At 41.6% G+C, this 24,517-nt stretch overlaps 1 long non-coding RNA gene and 1 pseudogene across 2 annotated transcripts; one reads left to right on the top strand and one right to left on the bottom strand.

Annotated features, from left to right (window-relative positions):
* On the top strand, positions 1–18,862 carry LOC106782068 (uncharacterized). Of its 2 annotated transcripts, XR_011437194.1 has the most exons (6): positions 1–431; positions 6,824–6,956; positions 8,434–8,730; positions 9,163–9,279; positions 16,111–16,308; positions 17,470–18,862. It is a non-coding gene; the product is annotated as an uncharacterized lncRNA (long non-coding RNA). The 2 variants fall into 2 exon arrangements; XR_001378931.3 differs by lacking the exons at positions 16,111–16,308; positions 17,470–18,862 and having other exon boundaries at positions 9,163–9,474.
* EQUCABV1R-PS901 (vomeronasal 1 receptor equCabV1R-ps901 pseudogene) lies at positions 20,228–21,112 on the bottom strand (annotated as a pseudogene).

Genomic DNA, 24,517 nt, shown 5'->3' with positions numbered 1-24,517 from the left:
GAATTACTTTGGTTTCGAAGGAACTCATGCACAATAACCTGCTAACTCCCAAAGTGAAAATACGGACTTGCTCCTTGTTCATTTCCAGGTCCACTGGACTGGAGCCATAAATGAAGAGTTTTGGCTCATTAGGAAGGACAGATTATCGGGCATGGTGTGGAGCCACCCATGCTTTATGAGGCTGGGAATGAGTTACACAAAGTCCCGCAGAGTGAGAAAGGAAGATGTTTGGAAATATTTTTCTGCTTAAAGCTCTGAGATTGCAAGGGTTTTCTTAGCCCTGTGGAATTTCTCTAAGTGCCTGGGGATTTCTAGGTTTCTAAGAAGCTTGAGGTGGTTGTTAACCTAATACACAGTTGAAGGGAGCCAAGACAGCCTTCCTATGCCAGCTGTGTGGTAGGACGTCTTCTTAAAAGGCTCTTTAAAATCAGGTACGTAAGGGAATCCTTCTTTCCTGAACTAAGGCCTCTGAAACTGGGTCAGTGGTTCTCGTCCTAATCTGCTTGCTTTGCTGAAGCACAGTGAAGCAAATAAATATCAATGAATTGCTTAATGATTTTCATAAGGCTCCATATTTTCAAGGCAAGGGGCTCTCCTGATTTGTTTGATCTACTCCATATGAATCTGTTTTCCAAATGGCCAGCACATGTCGAGGCCTGCTGTCCTCTGGGTTACAGGAAGATGCCTTTGATGGGTTAACCGCAGAGTAACTGAATTCTTTTCAAGTCCCTTTCAAAAGTTCCTTTGTCCTGCTGTGGATCTTGCCTCATGGATCAGATCAGCAGGAGATTACTCCTGGCAAAGGGTTCTAGGACATTCTCCTCCTGATCTGGGTTTCGTCCCTGGGTAGTGGCAAGTGTAATCTGGTGTCCCAAAGGTTGAAGTTTAAGCACAAGGCGGTTATGAAACAATTACCAAACTCTGGGTGGGCCACTCATAGTTTTCCAGCATTCTCCACCCAACTCAGACCTGAATGAATTTACTTAAAGCAAATGAAGTCATCACCATTCTCAACTGTCTTGGAGAAGACTGGTCTTGCTATTAACAAACTTCTTGGCAGCTCCTTGATGCTCCCTTCAGTGGGATGTTACTGCTTTCGAAGTGGCCTTCCACATTCTATAGTCTTGTCCTTTCTTCTCCCAACTGGGTGGAACTGTTTAGTTAATAACTTTTCTTGAAATTTTGCACATACATAGTAAAATGGTGATTTGATTTGCTTTATTTCTACTGATTTTGATACATATTTGAGTCACAGCATAATGAGTGGGACATTGATGGATATTACCAATTTGGGAGGGCAAATTGGAGAAATCAAGGGGGGAGAAAAACGTAATTCTGGTGGCTGCCAGCATGTGGCTGCAGTGCCTGGGCTACATAGGAATTGTTGAGGACAAAAACAGTATATTTTGTGATTTTCTATAAAAATTAAATCTGTTGTGAACAAAGCTTAACTTTAAAAATGTGATAACTATTTATAAACACGATATATGATAGAGCAATATTTAAGAAATAGAAATTCTTTCCTCTTTGCTCTGTTTTCAATGTTCAAAGTATTTTTTATCACTAATAATACTGTCATTGGGTGCTTCTTAACTCTAGATTTACCATACACTTCTGAGGTAACCTTTATTTTTTCTTACCTGGTGTGGTTCTGGGTACCCCAAAGCCTCAGCTCCCTGCTTCACCATGCATTGTAGAAACTGCTGGTAGCTTTCGGCTTGTTCCATAAATGTTTATCAAGTGGCAACTCTGCCAGGTCTAGTGCTAGTTTGGGCTTCAAGAGCAAGTAATGCTTCTTTTTTTTTCTCTCTCTTACTCTCTCCTGATATTCATTGAAATCCAGTGATGGCAAAAGCTCTTCTTCAGGCTGCTGGCATTCAGGTCTCTTAAGTAGTTATTTCCCTCTCGTGCAAGAGAGACTCGCTAATTTCAAACAAATCCTCAAACTGCATTTTCTATTTTGATTAATTGGATTACCATCCATACAGCCACTTAGTCCAGAAAGGTGGGCGTCATAATAGACTCCTGTCTCCTCATTACAACCCTCCTCCCACATCCAGTCAATCACCAGCCTCTATCAGTCTTTCCTCTTAATTATTGCTGAAATCCGCCCTCTCCTCTGTGTCGTCTGTCAGGCCTTTTCTCCAGACTTCCATGTCTGGATCTCATACCTTGCTTTGCTACAGTGACCTTCTAACGTTCTTTTTACCTCCACTCTTTTCTCCTCTAATCCATTCTTTTCCTTTTTCACACAAAGCTTAGATTGTTTTTATTTGAATTAAAATTTAATAACTAATAAGTCGTGGAGCTCTGACAAATGAATCGGCAAAGATTTTTTTAAATAATTAATAGGTATAAAATTTTACTGACCATTTTTCATTATCTATTGTTGATACATCAATAGCATAAATTATATGATTGATTTTCTAATGCTAAACAATTCTTGCATGCCGTATAAGGTATGTTTTACATGATATTTATATTCACCCTCACTTGGGATTTCTTGGTAATATTTTTTTAGTATTCTGGCGTCTCTGTCCATATGTGAGATTGATTCTCATTCTCTCCATGTCTGGCTTGGACATCAGGGTTATAATGACTTTATAAAATATGTTGGGCGGGGTTTCCTCGTTTTCTATTCCGTAGAATGCTTATTTGTTAGGGGTTAGTATTTCTTCCTTGAAATTTTGGAAAAAATTGTCTCCAAAATCTTCTGGAGCTGGTACTCTTTGTGGTATACTTTTGGCTATTGAGTTAATATTTGCCCCTTGCTGGGTATAGGTTTACTCAGCGTCAATTTCTTCTCCAGTTAATTTCCATAATTTGTGCTTTCTAAAAATTGTACACTGTTTCTAAAGTTTCAAATATATTGGCTTAAAGTTGTTCATGTGATTCTCTTGTGATTTTTAAATATTCACTTTTTCTGTTTCAATGTCCCTTTTCATATCTAATACTCTTTATTTCTGCTTCTTAAAAAAACCAATCATGCCAAGAGTTTGTCTATTTAATTGCTTATTTGAAACAACCAGCTTTTCATTTTGCTGATCAGATGACCAACCATTCATTCTTGGTACCACCACAGAGAAATTCTTCAGAAACTCAAATCCACTTTTGAAAACCCATCAGTGGCTCACCACATCACATCCAAGGTCCGACCTCCTAACTCCTTTACCAGTTCATCTCTCCACACTTAGCCCACCTGCTCTCCCCTCCAACAATATCAGATTCTTTCTGGTCCCAAAAATGTTGGCTCATTTCACGCTCTTTGCCTTTGTATAGAGTTTTCTTTTTCCTTCCGTTATCCACTTGGTCAAAGTCTTTAAATTCCAGCTCAACTTTTCCTTATTTATGAAACTTTTTTTGACCCTTTCTTTCTCTCTCTAGGCAATTACTTCCTCTTCTGCATTGTTTTTGTGCCTTGTACACATTCCTATTTTTTCGTCTGTCATGGTGTTTTGGTTATGTCTCTGTCTCTACTTCTGGACCACGAGATCCTTTAGGGCAGGTGCAGTGCGCCTTTCATCTTTGTTACTAGCACTTTTAACTTATTTCTCCTATTCCCATATCTTTCCTTTTTCAAACAAGAAAGATAAAAAAATAGAGAACAGATTCCGCTATGCCTTTTTCCTCTGTTCTAAGAAAGGTGGGCATCCAACCTCTCTGACTAAGATGCTAATTAAATGAACTTCCCTCTTCCTGCTTTGTCCATGTGCATTCAGTGTCAAATCACCTACTTGTAACATCTTTCACTTTTCAACTTTTTAAGCCAATATTTTCCTCTTATAATGTCCAAACCATTTTATATCTGGACATTTCAATGCATTTCAAATACCAGACCAGATTTTAATCAGATTATATAATGTCTTCCTCATCGAGAATTTATTTATAAGCTTATGCACTATTTAATTAAAAGGCATGATAATATTTCATGACCAACCGCACTACCCTTATATTTAAGCAAAATATTGCAAGTAAGTAATTCAAAGAAATCTCCCTTTTAACTCATAGTTTTCTGATCCAGGAACTTACATTTTACAACCTAGATATGAATACACAAAATAAGATGCTATTTAGAAGAGGCAGTTGAGTGGTTCTGAAACATGGGGAGTTAGGAAGCGTGGATTTGAATCCCAGCTCTACCACTCACACATCAACCAGGACCTAATCGGGTTAAGTCTCATCAGTAAAATAGTGATAATGATATATGACCCACCAGATTCTTATGAGGGTTAAATCATATAATTTGTAGAAAAATGCCTTGCACAATGCCAGGAACATAGTGATACAAACTAAATTTCAATCTAACTTGCATGATGAGAAATCACAAATATACCTACCGTGCAAATGATAATTTCACATTTACAACATTATTGCTGAGGCATTCGGCGTCAGCCTAATTAAAGAAAATCCCACTTTCCTTGAAGCTCTGTGTGCTTTCTGAACTCTCTGGCCTGGAGCAATACCCTTTGCTAATCCATTTTATTTTCATTGTTTTAGTCAAAGGACAATTAATCAGACGCTGGGATTTGGGAGTCTTGAGTTCCATTTTGAGTGTGCACAGTCTGGTGACCTTGGACAATCTGTGGGATGATGTTCTTTTGTGAACATTTTTTGCATGGCCCTAAAGGCAAAGCATTCATCTTATTCCTTCTTTCTGCCTGCTCAGCACTAACTTGGCAACGCTTGTTACCAAATATCAGGACATCGATGTTTTAATTCACAAGAAAAAACCAATTCATGTAATATCTTTATCCGTCTCTGACTGTGGGAGAAAGGCAGTAACCAAGCCTAAACGTTCAGCCGAAAGCATTTGCCAACATCGCTTATAAAGTAATAATCTCTCTGCAAAGCCAGCAACTCTTTAACTGACACCTCATTTTGCTGTTGGAAAGAAAACCTTTTCTGCTCTCTCTGCCTCCACCTGAACTGCTCAGTAATTGAAAGTCATTTTGTTTCTATGATCACCCTCGGCAGCTACGTGCACATTACCCATCCACTTCGCGAGTATCTAAATCGGGGGTGGAGGAAAAGTCCCTGTGGGAAGCGCAAATAGCCAGCAGCTGCGTTTGGCCTGGCCAGCTGAACTTCAGCCTGTTCCTTGGCCCAACCCCAAGACTGATAAAGCCTTTGCTAAGCTTTAGACTTCCCCAGCATTTGTGAGCAAAATGGATCTATTCTGATGGCCTCTCCCGTTCTTTGGGCCTGTGAACTTGTTTGGGCAGGAAGAGAGTAAGGGGGACCTGGGCCTGGTCTGGGGTCCGCATGCTTCCAGCTTGCCTCAAGTTATCCAGCAAATGTTGACCTATATTCCAGTGACACACACCAGATCTGAGTAGGACATAACTGCCCAGGCAGCCGCCCACCCCTCCTCCTCCTTTTTCCTCAGCCAAGAGGGCAGCCAGATCTGAACACCAAGTTCTCTCTTGTCAGCCTCATGGTATGACAGGGCACAAGGCGGGGTTCTTAGGAGGTGAGCCCCCCACAGCATGACCCTCAGGGCCATCTCACAGTGTATTCCCTCCAGGGAGTGCAGCAGTAATCAGAAGGGTGCAGAAAAGTCGATATCCTGGGGTTGTTCAAATGTTTTTCCTTGCAGCCATTGTTTTTGGAATGCTTTGCTGCATTTCTTTAGAGTGGGCAGATGGCGGGATCCTGGAGGTGTAAAATAGCTACAAAAAACAAGATGATTCAAACAGAAGGAATATGTATAAACCCTGCCGGATCGTCCTGAGATTAATGAGGAGAGCTGGCTTTTTGTTGTTGTTGTTGTTTCTAGGATGTTTAAAGTTTTCATGCGTTCCCCCGCCCCCATTTTAAAAAGAAGGACATGATGGATCAACGGGCTGCTTTTGGGGCTTTGGCTGGGAAAAGCCGTGTCATTTTTTGCGTTCAGTTTATTTTGAGGTTGAGCCCAATTGAAAGACTTTAGAGCAAGACCACTTGCTTTGAGTAGACGGAGGAAAGCGAAAATGGAACTCCCGTAGGGGAGAGCTGAAGCTGGGCAGCAGGGATGGTGCCATCCAAAGTACAGGAACCATGCCTAAAAGAGATAATTTCAAGTTGAGCTGTGGTTTACCACAGTGTCCTCGTGATCAGTCGAGTGGTCAGATGTCAGGGGTGACTGAAAATAAGTTCATTTTCCCACAGTGAAAGAAACAAGGAAAAAAAAAAAGAACAGATTTGCTCATACAAAACAAATACTTGCACATTGCAGCGTTGGGCTGGAGCAGGCTTGAAAATGTACCATCATCCATGTGACTTTGGGCAGAAAGCTGAGGAAGAAACAACGGTTATTGCTTTTGAATAGCCTAATATTCTACCCACCCCCCCCTCCTCCCCCAGTTTTTTTCCCCTAATGATCACAAATAATTTTTCATGATGTGATTTCTCTGCCCCATTGTTTGCAGAATTCAAAAGATCTTCTGGGCATGAGGGTTAAGTGTTTATGTTATCATGTCACTGGCGGGGAGACGAGAACAAGTCACAGAATGAACTCAAGGAAAGGGTTTGGTGATCATGCGTTGTGAGCTTGGGAACTGAGAACTAACCAAGTGTTTCTAGTCCTTCCTACTTCAACCTACAGTGCAGCCTGGCTTTATGGTGGTGGCAGCTGCAGAGCCATCTTTTCATGCTGTGTGTGTGCGGGAGGACTCTGAGATACAGAGCATTCAAGTGTCATCTGCACTGGGAAAAATGGCTTAACCACAAAATCATCTTGTGTTGGCCTAGTTATGTGTGACTCTGTGTGTGTAATTTTTTTTTCTGTTCAAATGCTGTTCTCTTTTATGATCTCATATCCTAAAATGCCTCCTTTCTAATTTAGTGAGAGAGATTCCATGGTTCACCACCCAGAACAAGGTGCTTTCTTCCATCTCATATGCCAAAAAAGCACTGAAAATCCAGAGCACCATTACTGATTGGAAGACCAAAGGCTTGATCTAGAAATCACACACCAGGTAATCCCAGATCCCACTGTTCTGATGCCTTTTCTTTCTCTTGTCTTTTTGTTCATAATGGATGCATCCTGATGCGATGTCCCCGATCTCACTGAGTCTACAGCACCTTGAGCGATTTAGCAGCTGTAAAATCCCCTGCCGACTTTGTTTTGGCTGGAATTGCAACCCACATATGGGAGAATTAAGCTAAAACATCACAGAGCTAATAGCGTGCCTCTGTGCAGTGGTAGCCGATCAGTAGAAAAAGGTGACATCATGGATATTCCAGGACTTCAGGTCTGCAGTGCAAAGCGGCTTCCCCACTGTACATCAGAGTCAGAACCTGGATTCAAGACAAAAACAACTCTCCCTCCCCATAAATATCTGCTCTGGGGCTCAAAAATATTCTAAGCGCAATGGCTCAGAAAGGGTCCCTTTCCTTGGAGACCCATCTGATTTTCCAAATCCAATCACAAACTTTTTAATAGCATGCCATGAACCTCTCAGCTCATTATTTTTCTTCAAAGCCCTCCAGTTTGCCAGCTTAGAGCCTGTGAAGTGTTGTTTGATGACGTGCTGCACCATAAATAAACGTATAGGACATGCTAAAATCCATCCTTCACGACTTCTGGCTTTTCCACTAGGAATACTGCCATGTAATCAGGGATGTGTGATTTGCAGCAATTGCTCTGAATTGAGGCGTTTTTTTCCTGAACGTGTCCAGTGTGTGATATAGATAATATAACAGATTTATCACATTTATATAAACTTCATTTTTTTTCTCTTCCTGTTCTTTCCCCTCTCCTCTTACCCACTCTCCTGGTTAGGACATTGGAAGCAAAGAGAGTAGCAATAGAGACAGACCCTCTCAAATAACAATCACAGCTTTAACCATTCCTTATGGCAGGAAATCAAGGCATTGGATAATGTACCATGTCTCTAATACCCAGTGTTCTCCTTGATGTTTTTAAGTTGTGAGCAGACAACCATTTTACATGTGTAACCAGCCATGAAGGTTATCATACAGAATGGAGGTTACTGTTGTAATCAAATAAATCTCACACAAGCTAATCTGACATATGTTTTGACTAACTTTTTTTCTTTTACTATATAGTAATTAGGCAAAAATCATAAGCAGTTGACTCAAATAACTGTCATTTGTATTATTTTGTTGCAAATCATGGTAAGATTAAGATGGTTGGGGGGTGGGGGGGGGCAAGATTGTAAGAACACCTGAATCCTATTCTCAATCAGCCTCATTTCCCTGAAGTCACTGAAGGAAATATATGCAGAGAGAACAATGGCATGCAAGGGAACTTTTTATTAATACCTGGGGCTGCGGACACAAAGCCCATGGCATGGCCCAAGGAACCGTTACTAAAAAAGTTATTAAGTGTAGTATGTTAAAATTTGTCACATAATAAGTGTTTCAGAGTTCTCCAGAGAAACAAAACCAATAGGATTTTTATTTATTTGTTTGCTTATTTATTTATTATAGGAGTTGTCTCACATGGTTATGGAGGCTGAGAAGTCCCACGATCTGTATCTGTAAGCTGGAGAACCAAGAAAGGCAGTGGTGTAATTCAGTATAAGTCCACAGGCCTGAATTGGGTGGTGAGGTGGGCAATGTTGTAAATTCCAGTCTGAGTCTGAAAGCCCAAGAACCAGAAGTGCTGACATCCAAGGGCAGGAGAAGATGGGTGCCTCAGCTCCAGCAGAGACAGCAAGTTTGCCCTTCCTCCGCCTTTTTGTTCTTTTCAGGCCTTCAGTGGATTGGGTGACACCTTCCCGATTGGTAAGGGTGATCTTCTTTACTTAGTCTATGGATTCAAATGCTAATCTCTTCCAGAAACATATTCACAGACACACTCAGAAATAACATTTTGGCAGCTATCTGGGCATCCCTTAGCCCAGTCAAGTTGACCCATAAAATTAACCATCATAATAAGTACTTGTGGTAGGCAGAATCTTTGGTGCCCCAAAGATGTCCACATCCTAATCCCCAGAAACTGAGAATGTGTTATGTTACTGGCAAGGAGGAATTACAGTTGCAGATGGAATTAAGTTTGCTAATCAGATGACCTTAAAACAAGAAGATAATCCTGACTATCTGGGTGGGCCCAATGTAGTCACGAGGATCCTTTAAATGTGGAAGAGGGTGGCGGAAGAGTCATTGTTAAAGTGATGAAATGTGAGAAGACTCAACCTGTCCTTGCTGGCTTTGCAGACAGAAGGGGCCACCTGGAAAGGAATGCGGGCAGCCTCTAGAAGCTGCAAAAGGCAAGACAACAGATTCTTCTTTAGAGCCTCAAGAAAGGAACACAGCCCTGCTGATAATTTGATGGTAACCCAGTGAGACCCATTTCAGATTTCCGACCTCCAGAACTGTGTTGTTTTAAACCACTAAGTTTGTGGTAACTTTTTACAGCAGCCATAGGAAACTCTTACAGTACTTAATAAATGTCAGCTGGTGATTTATTTTTTCCCCTTATTAAGAGATACCCCTTTATGATGAGCAAGTTCTGAGAGATGTACATCACATTTACGTACCTAGTGTCTCAGTCTGCACTCATTTTCACTTCAACGTCTACCTAGTATGCTCAAAGTAAATGCCATCAATAGCAATTGAGAGCACAAATTCTTACTTATTGTATTATCGTCTGACTGCAAGCAACAGAAACGGACTCTAACTTAAGTAGGAAGGGAATTTGTTGGCAAGATAATAGGTAGTTCCCAGAACTGACTGGAAGGCTGGAGGATCAGACTTAGAAAACTATCAGGAGTCGAGAAAGATCATGAATCAGACAACAGAGCCAAAGTGTAGACTGGTAGGGTTCAGAGGCTGCCACTCGACTCTCAGTGACGGTAATACTAGACTGCCAATGCCGCGACCGATTCTGTGAATAATTTTTCGAACTCTCTATCTTTGTGTTACTCACCCAAGATTCAAGTTCTGGGCAGAAATGTCCAGTTAGGATCACACAGCTTTGACAAAGGTGGATCAGCCCCTTTTACTTTCATAGTGGTTGAAAGTGTGCTGCCAGCCACCAAGACGTATACATTTGGATTCTCCCAAATGAGAAGATGTTGGGGCTCAGATAACTCCCCAAATGAAAAATGTCCACTACACTTACCCTCTCTGAGTGTCTCAGTCTGTTCAGGCTGCTATAACAGAATACCATAGACTGGGTGGCTTATAAACAACAGAAATTTATTTCTCACATTTCTGAAGGATAGGAAGTCCAAGATCAAGGTGTTGGCAGATCCAGTGTTTGGTGAGGACCTGCTTCCTAGTTCATAGATGGCTGTCTTTTTGTTGTGTCTTCACATGGTGGGAGGGGCAAGGGAGCTCTCTGGGGTCTCTTTTATAATGGCATTAATTCCATTCATGAGGGCTCCACATTCATGACCTAATCATCTACCCAATACTATCACATTGGGGATTAAGTTTCAACATATGAATTTTTGTGTGTGTGAGGAAGACTGGCCCTGAGCTCACATCTGTTGCCAATCTTGCTCTTTTCGCTTGAAGAAGATTGTCCCTGAGCTAACAACATCTGTGTCAATCTTCCTCTCTTTTGTATGTGGAATGCTGCCACAGCATGGCTTGATGAGTGATGTGTATGTCTGCACCCAGGATATGAACCTGTGAACCCCAGGCCGACGAAGCCAAGCATGTGAACTTAATCACCACGTCACTAGACCAGCCCCCTCAACGTATGAATTTTGGGAGGACACAAACATTCAGTCCATAGCACTGAGCTATGTTTTCTCGTCCATACAACGGGGATAAGAATCTCTACTGATTCTATTCCACCCCAAATGCAAGATACATTCAAACCGTGGAGAGATATTGAAAGTCTCCGGAGTATGGGCATGTACCTTCGTACCTCTGCTGTCCCTTTTGTCTGAGACATTATCCCTCTTTATCTGTCTTATGACCTTTTACTCATTCTTCAATATCTAAAGTGCTAGTCCTGGGCCTGTTCCTCTTAGATCCATTTCTTGCCTTCCCCTGTTCTGCTTTGTATTGGAAGGGACTGACCTTCTCAGGCCATACTCTCTAGGCTTCAGGCTGGGTTAGGCCAATGAGAGGAAGTAGCAGTAGATATACATACAGGAAGAAGAGAGAAACTTAGTATTTTTCTGGTTCCTCTGGTAGTATCTTCAGTCCTAGCTGTATTTCTTCTATTGTTCCCCTCTTTCCCGAAGGCCTACTTTGGTTCTAACTTCTGCCAGGTGACCCTGGACCCTGAGCCTCATTAATACCAACTATTCTCTTTGTCCTTCTAGCCTAGAGATGATAGCACTGTGTTTCCTACTGTTGCTAATCTATGGGTTGCCTCCCTGGCTTATCTGGCTTCTTAGCAATTCTATAACCTGTAGTTCAGGTTATTGTTTCTGTGTAACAACTTACTCCAAAATTCAGTGGCTTAAAACAACCATTCCATGGGTCAGAAATTTGGACAGGGCACAGCCAAGATGGTTTATCTATTTTCCACGATGTCTGGGTCTCAGTTGGGAAGATTCAAACACTGGGGGGTGACATGACACCAGGGGGCTGGAATCATCTGAAGGTTATTTACTCACATGTCTGGTGCCTGAGTTGGGATGACTCAAAGACTAGGACTGCCGACTAGAGCACCCACACGTGGCTTGCCATGTGGCGAGACTTTCTCACAGCACGACAGCCTCAGAGCAGTCAGTCTGTGTACACAGTGGCTGAGGGCTCCAAACGAGAGGGTTCTATCCAGCCACAGAAGGAAGCTCCCCTTTGCGCCCTAACTTCTGAATTTGTACAGCATCATGTTCCCCTACTCTATTAGTTAAAATAATCATGAGTAACCCAGATTCAAACAGGGGCGGGGACACGGACCACACCCCTTAATGGGAGGAATGTCAAAGAATTTGGGGGTCATGTTTTAAAACCAACATACGTGAGTTACCAATTTACGGTATGAATCTGCTCGATTTTCCTTACTTAGAATGTTTTCTGTTTTCCTAGTTAGACCCTGAACATTCAGTTCAGTTATTATTTGCTCTATTAAAATTCCTTAAATTCCCCTGATTAGATTTGGTCGCTCCCACCTTTGTGCTACCATGAATCACCATAACATTTGGATAAACTGTTCTAATGACTTACATGTTTCTCTCCCTCACTAGACTGTGGGCTTTTGGAGGGGCTGAGCTTTATTTAGCCCAGTCTCCTCCATTCTTAGCACATACCTGGAACATAGTAGACAATAATGTATGTTGAGTGAATGAGTGCATAGTCTACGCTAACCCCACTGATTGTGCACTCAAGACTTGGAGAAAACTGGTTGGAAGCCTCCACAATGTTGTAAAGATTTTAACTCCCAATATGAAGTAAAGGCCATGAATTCCGATGCCAGCAGGGCCTGGCATGTAAGTGAATGAAGCAGGCGGGGATACAGGATAGCAGGGAGTGAGGCAGATTGTGGCGAGTGTGTCTCTGTCGAAAAAGGCCACTGTGTACAACAGCCCTAGCCAATTCATGGTGTCAGCGAGTGAGAATGTGGCTGGGTGTTTCAAGAACGTCTGATTTTGTAGTAGAAGCTGGAATCTTGATTTTTATATCATAATCTCCTGATTTTTAAATGTTGTGAAGTAATTCAAAAATTTAAAACTCTTGTGTGGGCCAACATTCCGCAAGCCAAACCAAATATAACCAAAGGCTGGATTTGGCTGGGACCACTCATTTGTGTCCTCTGATTTAGAGTTCCCTGGGAATGATCCACAGATAACTTCATTAACCCAAACTGTAAAAGCTTGAGATCATCATTCTAAAAATAAAATTTGTGAAAGAGGCATATAAGTTTGTTAACTAGTTAGACGCTTTAACATTACAAACTAGACAATGTTCTAATAGGATAATGTAGCAAACTGCATTTGAACTTGTTCAGTTTGCTTCATTCTGCCAAGCTTGATTGTTTTAAAAGCTGTAAATCTAAAATTCAAAAGAGTTTTATCTTTTGAGGTCAAAATATTTCCCCGGTATTTTGCTGTTGATCAAAATGCTTTTGTATTCAGGCAGAAGATACGGATTATTATCTAGAAATTAGATCACTCTTCCAGCCCCTCATAAAGATGACACACAGGCTGTGCCTCTAACTTAGATACCTAAAACGTAAATTCCAGAGTATAAGAGGAGAGTTCTGGGTTGGATGCTCGGATAAGTGCCTTCCAGAACTTGGCTTTGCCAGTGTCCCACATGCAATACCTAGCATGAGGCAGACCCTCGGTATGATTTGCATGAGTTTATACATGAAAGAATGAGTAGCCATAGAACTTTGAACAATTCATCCAAGCTGTTTAAGTCCCTCAGTTTCCTTATGTGTAAAATGAGAAATCTGAAACAGTTAATTTTACTTTTGTTATCACGGACACACATGCCAAACACACAATAAGCATCACAGTAGAAAGGTTCTCATTTAATTTCTGTGGCCCACAGCTCTAAAATTCTATAAACAAGGAGTTCCAAGAGTAGAGAATGGAGTGTGTGGTTATGTAACCACGTGATGGACATCTCTCCTACTTTTGAATCAGGAGAGAATGAACAGAGACCTGAAATTCATCAAAAATCACCGATTTCAAACACTACCACACATGTGCACACGCACACATACGCACACACATATATACACAGCAACATGCACATGCACAAACAACATAAATCTGGAATAATACATTTGGCGTTTGACAACTTCTTGTGATTTAACTCTGTGTTAGGGCAGATGCTCGTGGAACTTGAATCTCTGAACCTCCATTGAAGATTCCTTCACTCCATATTTCAGTTAAGCGTTGTCAAAGCTCAGGCTACACAGGCCAGGAGGAAATCTAAGTGGGTCATCTAAGCTTTTTTCTTGCCTACAAAGCCTGTTCCAGTGGTGTGCCGTACCACAGAGCGTTTATCCCACACTCGGGGCACGTCAGACAACTGGCAAGAAATGCTTTATTTTGCTGAATTGCACACTTTCTTCCAAGTGTATCCATTTCTATTCATCCTGGCAGAGATGAAGATGCTAGTCACCAATCCTCAGATAACCATCAGCCAGTGGGCTTACACCAGTAAGCTGCTATGGGGTCACGTAGCATGCTCTGTAATTTTCTCTTCCCTCCTTCCTCCACCCCCAGATCCTGTTCCATCTCTTCTCTCTCTGTCTTATCATATTTATCTTTTGTCTCCAGCTACCTGGCATGAGTAAGTACTCTACATATTTGCTAAACACTTCATATTGACCTGACTAACTTATCCTGACAGAAAGTTCAGACAGTTCTCTAAGCTGCCAATCAGAAAATCAGATTTTGTAATATTTCGTGGAAGAAGGAAAGCCTTTGTTTTCATTTCTCTGTGTCCAACTCCTCACACCGTCCAACTCTCCCCAGAGACAGAGAGACTTGTGCTACTTTTGCAAGCTCAGCTCACAGCCGGCCTTCATGATAGGAGGTGGGCTAAAGGCCGTGGCTGGAGGGTCCAGGGACTGTGATTTTGTTTTCCATCTTCATCTGCCCAAGTCCTTTCCTGCCTTTAGGCTTCTGCAGCTCTTGTCTTTGCTCTAGGAAACCTTCTCTGACCCTTTAAGATCCGGTCAAGTTTCTGTCGGATGTGCCAAACACCCCGTCCTTAATCTTATGAGCATTTATTATGCTGTACTGTCACAGTTTCTTTAGGTATCTTTTTCCCTCACTGGACTGTAGACACCTCGGGGCAGGACAGAATCTTATTCACCATCCGATACTCAGCTCCTAGCACACTATTGAGCTCATAGTAGGTGCTCAATTAATTGATGACCTTCATGAATGTATGACTACTTTATAAATGAGTTATACAGGTAACTTTGTAGGTCTACAACTCCATATGACACAGAGGCCTGAGGCTATAGATGAACACTGCTGAAGTGGCACAAGTTGCTGATATCAAGGGTTTCAGTTAAGACAATAGTCACGGGAGCAGAAAGGAAGGCTCTCTAGCCCCAGAGCTCTGGTCTGGATCTCCTCCTGCCTGGGCCTTGAATACTTGCTCAAAGCCCTTAGGCTACAGTGAATTTTTCTGGAGCTTTGCCTTATATAGCTTTGCTCAAGATAAAAGCAGTGTTTAAGGAAACATTTGGGCAATGTCTCAGGGCAGCCAACTTGAGCAATTTCAAAAACACTGTTTTACTCTGCAGCCTGGGCTGTGGATAAGATTTACTCACTGCGTTTCAGAGCCTCGGTCACTGTCCAGATCCGAGTCTCAGGGGTCTGTCTCTGGGGTAAGAGTTAAGCTCTCACAGTGCTCTCAAAGTTGCTTCATAAGTCTTTGGCTTTAACATGACAGTGGCCATCTGTCCTAGCCAATCCCTGGGGGAAATGTTAGAAGAAGCAGCACATTGACATTCGGGCTAGAGGAAGCAGGGTGCCAAAGCCCACATGGAAAGACTTTTCCAGGGTTATCCTCACTGTGTCCACGGTGGGAACCTGGGACCGAGAGCTTGATGGGCTCAGAGGCTGCTGGGGTGGGCATGAGAGTATTTGTTTCTATAGAAATGTTGCTATAGGATGTCTGTAGGGCCTTTGAAAGTTGACACCAGCTTTGCCCTGAAAACCATGTGGTGCCCTTTCACAATGTTCCCTATGCCTTTTTATTACCAAAGAAGTTTTCTGGTAGCTGTCCTGTCTCCAGCCTGAAACTCACTGATGTTCTGTGAAAATACGACAGAGACTTCAGAATTCGAAGCCAGGTTTCTCCTTTCCAGGAGGGGGGCCTTAGTATCCATACACTGTAAAGAACGAGAAGCTTGCCTCCAGTGCCCTTGGCACTTTTCTGGCCCCTCCCTCCTCTCCTCCAGGCCAGATCTGTCCCCTGGGGCCTGGCTCTCAGCCTGTTGTCAACTAATCCATGCTAAGGTGTTAGGTGGCAAAGGCTCAAGGGTTATTAATCCTTGTAGGAGCTTTCCGCATTAAACAAAGTTTTGTTACTAAATCAAAGGGCATTAAAAAATCATCACCATAACGTAAAAACAATTTCTTTGTGTTCCCTATAAATCTTTACCTTTGTAAGTGAATATAGTTATGATTATAACATATATGCAGTATTTGGGGTTTTTTTCACACAGAAGTACATTTTGCACATTTCTTTACATGTCTAAATGTCCCATTTTCATCCTCATAATAGTTTGAAGGTACTTTTTGCAGCATCTGCCCATCCCATGATGACTTCTCCCCTGCAAAGCCAACTGCCTTCTCTCCTTACCAGCCTCCCCACCAATGAAGTGGGCCGGGGTAGGGGACCATTGTGTTGCTGTGACCCGTGCCTCCACCTATGCCTAACCTCTGCCACAGCTGAATGAACAGGACTAGCACTAGATTCAAGGTAAGTCACTCAGAGCCTTTCCTCTAGAAATGTGAAATTAAGACCAGGAAAAAGACTTGTCTTGGTCTCTTTTTGGGTGGCTGAACCTGCAACACATCAGCTTAGTAGTTAAGAGGTGGGTTTGCTCCAACAATGACTCTTGAGAAGAAACCGAGAGAGGGGAACAGAACAGAGGTGCAGAGAAGGGCAGAGGTACCTCCCTGAGCCCCAGGTACATTCTTGCTCTTGGTTTCTGTGAGACACACCTGTATTTTTTGCTTAAGCCAGCTTTGGTTCATTCTTATCTCTTGCAAACAAAGGAGTCCAAACTAATTATGGTAATGATGATAATATTGACTACACTGAACATTTATTTTGCTTAAACCAGCTCATTTAATCCCTTTAACTACCTAACCCATGGGCTTCCAAGGTGAGTGTGTCATCCCAGAAGTGGGATGAACAGAGGGAAGAATCAACACGCCTTCCAGGGATAAATTTCAAACACTCTAGTTTCAGGTGCCAGAAAGAAGTCATTTGAGGCAGAAGCCCCTCCCTGCTCAGCCTCCTCAAATCACCCTGCTCTGGCACTGCTCTCCCTGCATCCTAGCTCCTAGCTGTCCTTGCCTGGACTTGGTACCTCTGAGAGGACTACCCTCTCTCCAACAGGAGAAGAAACCTATGTTAAGTCAGCTCCCCACCTACAGGCATGATCCATTTGTGGATTATCCAGGGTACCTTGTAAGGGTTCTTCTCTGCCATCAACCCCGTGCCTGAACCCCTTGTCTCTAGATGGTACATCTTAAGCCGTTCAAACGAGTGCCAGTCCCTTGTGCATTTATTCACTATCTATAAAATGTCAGTTTTGGCTACAGTCTATGGGCCTGGCCTAATCTTGGGAATATAGGACACATCAGACACCATATCTGCCTCCTTAGAGATCACAGTGGCATTTGAGGACACTCCCTATCAATACCACACATAAATACCAGAGGAGAGGCACACACAGGCTGTCTTGGGAGCTCAGAGGGCAGGTAACTAACTCTGTCTGAGGAACTAGAGAGGCTTAATAGACAAATGGACTTTGGAGGCTGTGAGCTCTTGTACTAACCTAAGTCAAGCAAATTCACAAGTTTTAGTCTACTACGATAAATCATTTATCAGGAATCCATACTGAATTGCCAGGCTATTTCTTCTCATGTCCCCCTTCAAGAGCAGCATGATCTCAGGAAATGATAGGATGGATTACAAACCCCCATCGGCACTAAGGATTCCTAGCCAATCATCCGGGACTATTGCTTCAGCAAAGAGAGAGTCTTTGAGCAAAGGCCTGCCTTCACCATTCTCCCGAGCAGCAGCACATCTCTTCAGAAATCTCAATCTAATGGGGGAAAGAAGGCTTCTCCCACGCCTGACGTCTTCAAAGATGGCAACTAGGAATCCAGATTATATGCAGAACTTCTCTTCCTCCAGGATGGGTACAGTGGAGCAAAGTTATAGATGGACCAGAAAGGCAGCTCAGGATGGAGAATAAAGTTTCAGGAAATTCAGCAAAGTGAGCCCACTGGGAATTTTTTAAAATTCTAGGCCAATGATTGGATAGGAATACAGTCAGTGTTCCCAGTGTGAAGACTTTCCCTTCTGGCTATTGATCTTGCAGCAATCAGACAGCTGTTTGCAGGGGAATGATCACTCTTTTCCTTTACATAATATTCATAAATGTGCAGGCAAATTAAATGTGTCATAGATGAGATTACCAACCAGAGTACCACCCGGCTGTCTCATGTGAGCTTGGTTTATGGATCCAGTGTTCTCCAGCGAGCATCACAAATCCACATAATGTTCCCAAGTGCTAAATTTGGAGCTCTGATTTAGCTGACAGATGTTTAAAATCACATTTAGTTGGACAACTCCCTGAGGAGGACACAGCTGCAGATGTGAAAGAGAGCAAGTTATTCCAGTTAAGGTCGGCGGGAACTCAGCCTGAAAACCTTCCGTCTCGATCCGCCTTCTTCAGACAGGATGATATGGGTGAAGGAACATTTTCATGCTGATTCCACCCACCTTTGGCCAAACCTCATCCCTTTGTTGAATGGTTGCCAAGATAAATGCAGAAGTTGCATCTTAGGCAAAGTGTGGGCTGCTCCAGTCAGCTGAAATTGAGTAAAAGGGTGCTGCTAGCCCTTTAAAAACAGGCACAAAGCCACATTTTGGAGCCTGCTTTGCCCCTGTGGTGGCATCTGAGGCCTGCAAATGAGTATGATTCTGGAATTTTGCACTTCAGGATCAGTTATTCAGATGGATAGTTGAAGTCCATGTGCTGAATGAGGACAGAGAGGAAAATGGTGCCATTTACCCTCCCCCCACCCCAACATCCCAAACAGCTCTCCTTCATTTTTTAAAAACAACAAAATTAAAATTATCCTGGAATCTTCTTTGCAAAAATCACATATTTTAGACTTGTTTCAAGACTCAGACTGAAACGAATTTGTTTAAAAAAAATTGTCTGTATTTGATGTGGGAGACTAGTGACCTTTGGTATTTTGTGTAAAAAAAATAAAATGTTTGATGTCTAAAATTTCCCTGCTGAGCTTGTATTGTTTCTGATCTCCTTCCGTGATTTTTCCATCTTCCATCATTCCCCACGTTCAAAATCAGTTCTTTATTTACTCAACAGAGGTTTTGACATAGTTATGAGCTCATTCTGATGGCAGCCTCAAATCAATGCAAACCACATTATGATGTCAAAATTGATGTGCTGTGAGTGTAAGTTAAATGACTGTAAAACAATTTTAGGACAGAGCCCAAGAGGCACTGTTACACTGTCAGGAGAATGGCGGAAAGGGATTAATGGAAGATCTGTTGCATTCATATCAGGGAGCACTGTGTGCAGCAAGACGTTACTCCCAGTTTCAAGTTCTTTTAAAGTCATCCTTAGAGACCCTATAATACCCTCAGTGGAAGTTGATGGGCAGCTGGCTAGGGTGACAGGCTGAGTTTGGCTCACAATTTTTATGCATTAGTATGAACAGATACTATGTCAAGTGTGTAACAAACTGGGAACATACCAAGCTCAGCCAATGCCAATTAATCCTGGGAACCTAGTTTGTGAATGGTCAGGAAGGGAGGCCTATAGGTAGGAAGAGGGATTCAGCCATGGGATGAATGAGGGAGGAAGAAATAGACTCTAGGGGCAGTGAGAGAATCTGAGATGGATTCTTGTGCTAAAACTCATAAAAACTATACTTCCTGACTTCCTGGAGGAAGTACCTTTTACTTCATGACTCAATCTAAGATATTATCTTTGAAACCACGGATTTCCACAGTCTAGAGTGGAAGATTATATACCAATCTGTTTCCGTGGATGACTTTGGAAGGGTGGGATTGGAAGAAGAAAGGGGAAGGTGATTAATCTCAAAAACAGGTCTGTGCTGGTTGACTTGTTACAATGAACACTTATTCTTTTACAAAAAATCCCATAAAATAACTGAATCATACATGTAAAAATACACCGTCCTCCTCCCAAAACAAATTTTACTGGAAGAAGAGTCAGGAAACTTTATAACTGACTAGGCAAATTCTTTGACCTCATCTCTGAGGAATCAGAGTATTTCTGGGAGGATAAAATGCATCAATAGATATGGATAATATTATGAGAAGTTGCAAGGGAGTCTGGAATGCAAAATGTTGTCACAATTATTCTTGATAGCACATAAAGGATGGTTTATAAATACTGTTGACTGTGACATTAATGGTAATTCCTATAAAAGAGTCTTTTAGGCATACATTTTCAGAGGACTCTGGACACTGAAGATAAATGTTTAGGACTATGCATTCCTAATCTATCAAATAAAATCTAATTTGACTTGTTGAAAGAACAGTCGTTAAAGTCAGGTTTGAACTCTGACTCCACAACTTACTCGTTCTGATACCTTTGGGTAAATTAGTTAATTTTTCTGAGCCTCAGTTTCCATGTAAACCGAGGATATAATAATGCCTTCCTCCTAGGGCTGTAGTGAGAAATACATGAGATAATTAATATTAACTGTATAACCCTGGTATGTATGCTAACCATGGCTATTCACTTCATTGGGAGCTCTCCATGCAAAGCACAATTATTGTTTGATGATTGTAAATATTCATTCTTCTCTTTTACCGTTGGACAAACTGAGATAATGAGAAAAGTGATAAACTCGAAGCTGCAAGGTGAGTTAAAGTGATGGTCAGGAATAGATCCCAGGCCTAAGATCTGGCCAACAGGTCATAATAAGAACCATTGATCAAGTTTTGTAAAGGTACTCTTACCTTGGGTGTGCTAGGGGCTTGTGATGTCTGGATATCAGAAAAGACAGGCTTGTCCCTTCACAGAGACCTAGGGATCCTTGTCACAGGGATCCTGAGGAAGTGGGAAGGAAAGGAAGTTTCTAATGCTCTGTTACTGGTGAGCTCAAATCCCTCAAGCTAAAGAGAATTCTGGATGCCCCTGGTTTTCCTGCACATTCACCCTGTGACTTTAATCATTTTCTAATTCTAAATACTATGGTAATACTAGGAAATGCCATCACATGATGGTTCCTTCCTACTTAGCATTAAAGTATGATCTAGAACATACCAAATCACTTTAATTATTATCTACAAAAAAATTGGTTTGGAAGAGTACCAAGGAGGTGGTTAAGAACAATTGGTTAAGAATCACATCTGTGGGTCTCACCTTGTGTCCAGTTAGTAAAGTGAAGTTATAAAGACAAAGGAAGGAGGAGTTTCCAAAGACTCCCACTCCCACCTGAGTGAGAGAGATAATCCTCCTTTCCAACTTAACAGAAGCCATCACATCAATATCTACAGGACATTGATTTTAATTTTAATTGGCGCCAGAGGAATGGGTAATTCAATAAACAAGAAGAAATATACTACTTACAATCACCATGCCCAGTAACCTCCAGTCCTAAACTTAACACATATTTTCTTAATTTAAATGGATGTTTTGGGTGCAAAGGCTATTCATAAAAGTTCTACTTGGAAAGAATTTAAACGTCTATGTACAGGAACCAGGCGAATGAATTATTGCCCATCTGCACAACATTTTTGACACCTGTAAATTGAGTAAGGAAGATCTCTGCACTTTGACCTGCAGTCACCAACTGAGTGCATTCTGAAATGAAAAGCCAGGTATATAACTGTGTGGAGAGTGTGCTAATTTTTTTCCAGGTGTATGGAGGAATAAAAATATAGAAACAGAGCAGATACAGGATGAGGCAGAAACTAAAGCTAGAATATAAGGAAAACAAGATTGGCTTGGGCCTAGAGAATGTAGATTAAATATCTTCTAACAGTATCCTAATCCTTGACTTCACATCCTCTGCCTGTGCCGAATTCTCATCATGATTTCTTGACCGACAAATTGCCCAAAATATCAGGAGCTGAGAAGATAAGCAAACTTGGGTTGGTTTCTTTGAGTCCGGCAGCCACTTCCTTGTGGTACTAATCTAATTTTCTTTTGACCCAAGCTATGCAGATGGGCAGGTATCATTTATGGCTGGCTTAATACTAATCTTTATTGAATCCTTATCGGATACTAGGCAACCATGCTGAGGCCTTTATCAAGATGAACTCATGTGAGGATGTAATCCTTATAACAACCATATGAAGATAGCTATTGTTCATCCATTTTTCAGATAATAAAAGACTCCAAGAGGTTAAATAGTGTGACCACGGTCACAGAATAAGTAAGAGGCAGAGACTGGATTTGAACCTGTTTGATTTTGAAACCCTGCTCTTAAACACTAGCTAGTATTAGCCTGACTTCCTGGACAGCACTGTACTCTCCAAGCCTTCAAGGAAGGGTCGTTGGTCTGAATTAGACAAACAATGACATTTTCTTTAGTCTTGTATTTGTATTCCTCTCATCTAACCTAATTTCAGTGCTTTACCAACTCAGGGATACCACTGGCAGAGAGTTGGCTTTTCTTTCCAAATAAAAATGTATTTCAGGAAGCCATAGGAGACCTTGAACACACTATGCTAAGTAAGAAAAGTCAGACAGAGAAAGACCAATACCGCATGATATCATTGCATGTGGAATCTAAAAAAAAGCCAAACTCATAAAACCAGAGAGTAGTTACCAGGGTCAGGGGCTGGGGGAATAGGAGATGTTGTTCAAGGGTGCAAATTTGCAACTAGTAGATAAATAAGTCCTGGAGATTTAATTCACAGTATAGTGATCACAGACAACAATACTGCGTTATAATCATCAAACTTTGCTGAGAGACTACATCTTAATTATTCCCATCACAAAAAGAAAGGATAACTATGTGGCGTGACAGCTATCGCTACAATGGCAATCATATTACAACATACAAATGCACCAAATCAACATGTTGTACACCTTAAATTTACACAATGTTATGTCAAATAAGAGTAAAATAAAATTCAGTAAAAACTAAATAAATAAAATAAAATATCCAAAAAAAAAAAAAAAAAGGAAAGGAAACCATAGCAGACAAAACATTTGTGTTTGGTTTTTAATGAAAGATATTATGTTTGCTTAGAAGGAAGTAAAAATGTACTCTTCAAATGGCTTTTAGAAATCTGACTGGAAAATGAAGGCAGCAATAATACATTCTTTATTGCTTTTAATAAAAGAGAAAAAATTTGTGTACAGGAAACTTCCAGGGTTGCTGTGAGCACACTCCAACACCTGAGGTAGAGTTAGAGAATGGACATAGAGGATTTGGGAAGGAGGTAGGGGAGAATTTGCTTACATCGTCTCTGAAGGAATAGCTCCTCTATCAATTCCTAACAATGGTTGGAAACTGGAAAGGAAGTAACAACTGGAGCGTTCAGTGTGAAAGAAGATTGATCTCTTTCCTTCTCCTCTACTCCATAGTCTGGAAGATAACCTTTAACATCATACCTAGCAGAGTTTGAATCCCTACTCTGCCACCTACCACCTCGGTGACTTTAACTTATTTATAAAAAGAGGATAATATTATACTCTCTTGGCATTACTCAGGAGAGGCTAAGTTATGTTGCAGTAACAAATGCAAAATATCAGTGATTTAAGACAACAGAGATTTATTTCTCATCCATACTGTATGTCCAACATGGGTCAGCAGAGCGCGACTGAGGCTTCACCACCTTATGCTGTTGCCTGCCCAACACAAGGCTTTAGGGTCCACCCTTGGAGGAGGAAAAAGTATCCGTTCTTGGATGGCTAACCGTGGAGGTAACATATATCATTTCTGCTTAAATTTTGTTGGCCAAGGCAAGTGATGTGGCTTTAAGGAGGGAACCAGAAATCTTGGTGAGCACCGGTTTTGTTTACCCCTACCACACCCTCCCTTTAGGATTATTGTAGGGATTAAATGTTTATTATTATTGCTACGATTTTTTTTTTTTTTCAGTACGCACTAGAACCTAGGCATTAGGTGATTAAAAGGATGACCAACATTGGATCTCTGCCTTTAAGCAGTTCAGAGTTTAATGGAGGGAATAAAATCAAACCAAGAGCCAAAATACAATGTAGTAAGTGCCAAAAGCCCTGAGAACCGTGCATTGAAAGAAGAGAAGAGGAATCAAGCTAATCCTTTCTGGATGGGTGGGTGGGGAATGATGGGTCTTCACGGGAAGCTTTACTGTGAAGGTGACACTTCTTAGCTATAACAAACGAAGGCGTTCATATGGTGAAGAACAGGAAGAAAGGCAACCCAAATGGAGAAAACAGCCTACGCAAAGGCTCAGAGACAAGAGATTTGCTAAGGACTGAATGTGTGTGTCCCTCTTCCGTATGTTGAAATCATATGAAATTCACGTGTTGAAATCTAACCCCCAATGAGAAGGTATTTTGAGGGGGGGCCTTTAGGAGGTAATTAGGTCATGAGAGTGGAGCCCTCATGAATGGGATTAGTTCCCTTATAAGAAGAGGCCAGAGAGCTAGCTCCCCGTCTTTCCACTGTGTGAGAATACAATGAGAAGTCAGTAGTTTGCAACCTGAAAAGAGGGCTCTCCTCAGAACCCAACGATGCTGGCACCCTGATCTCAGATTTCCAGCCTCCACAACTGTATGAAATAAATTTCTTTTGTTTGTAAGCCACCAGTTTATGGTATTTCGTTATAACAGCTTGAGCTAAGACAAGAGTGCATAGTTAGTACTTTCTAGGAAATGTAAAGAACAAGGATTTATACTGAGAAAGTGTGGGAGATGATGGTAGATAGGTAGGCAGAGCTCAGACCA

This window comes from Equus caballus, chromosome 1 (genome assembly GCF_041296265.1).
Source record: "Equus caballus isolate H_3958 breed thoroughbred chromosome 1, TB-T2T, whole genome shotgun sequence".
NCBI classification, from domain to species: Eukaryota; Metazoa; Chordata; class Mammalia; order Perissodactyla; family Equidae; genus Equus; species Equus caballus.
Note: the sequence above shows the minus strand (reverse complement) of the source record. Positions and strands in the feature narration are given on the sequence as shown.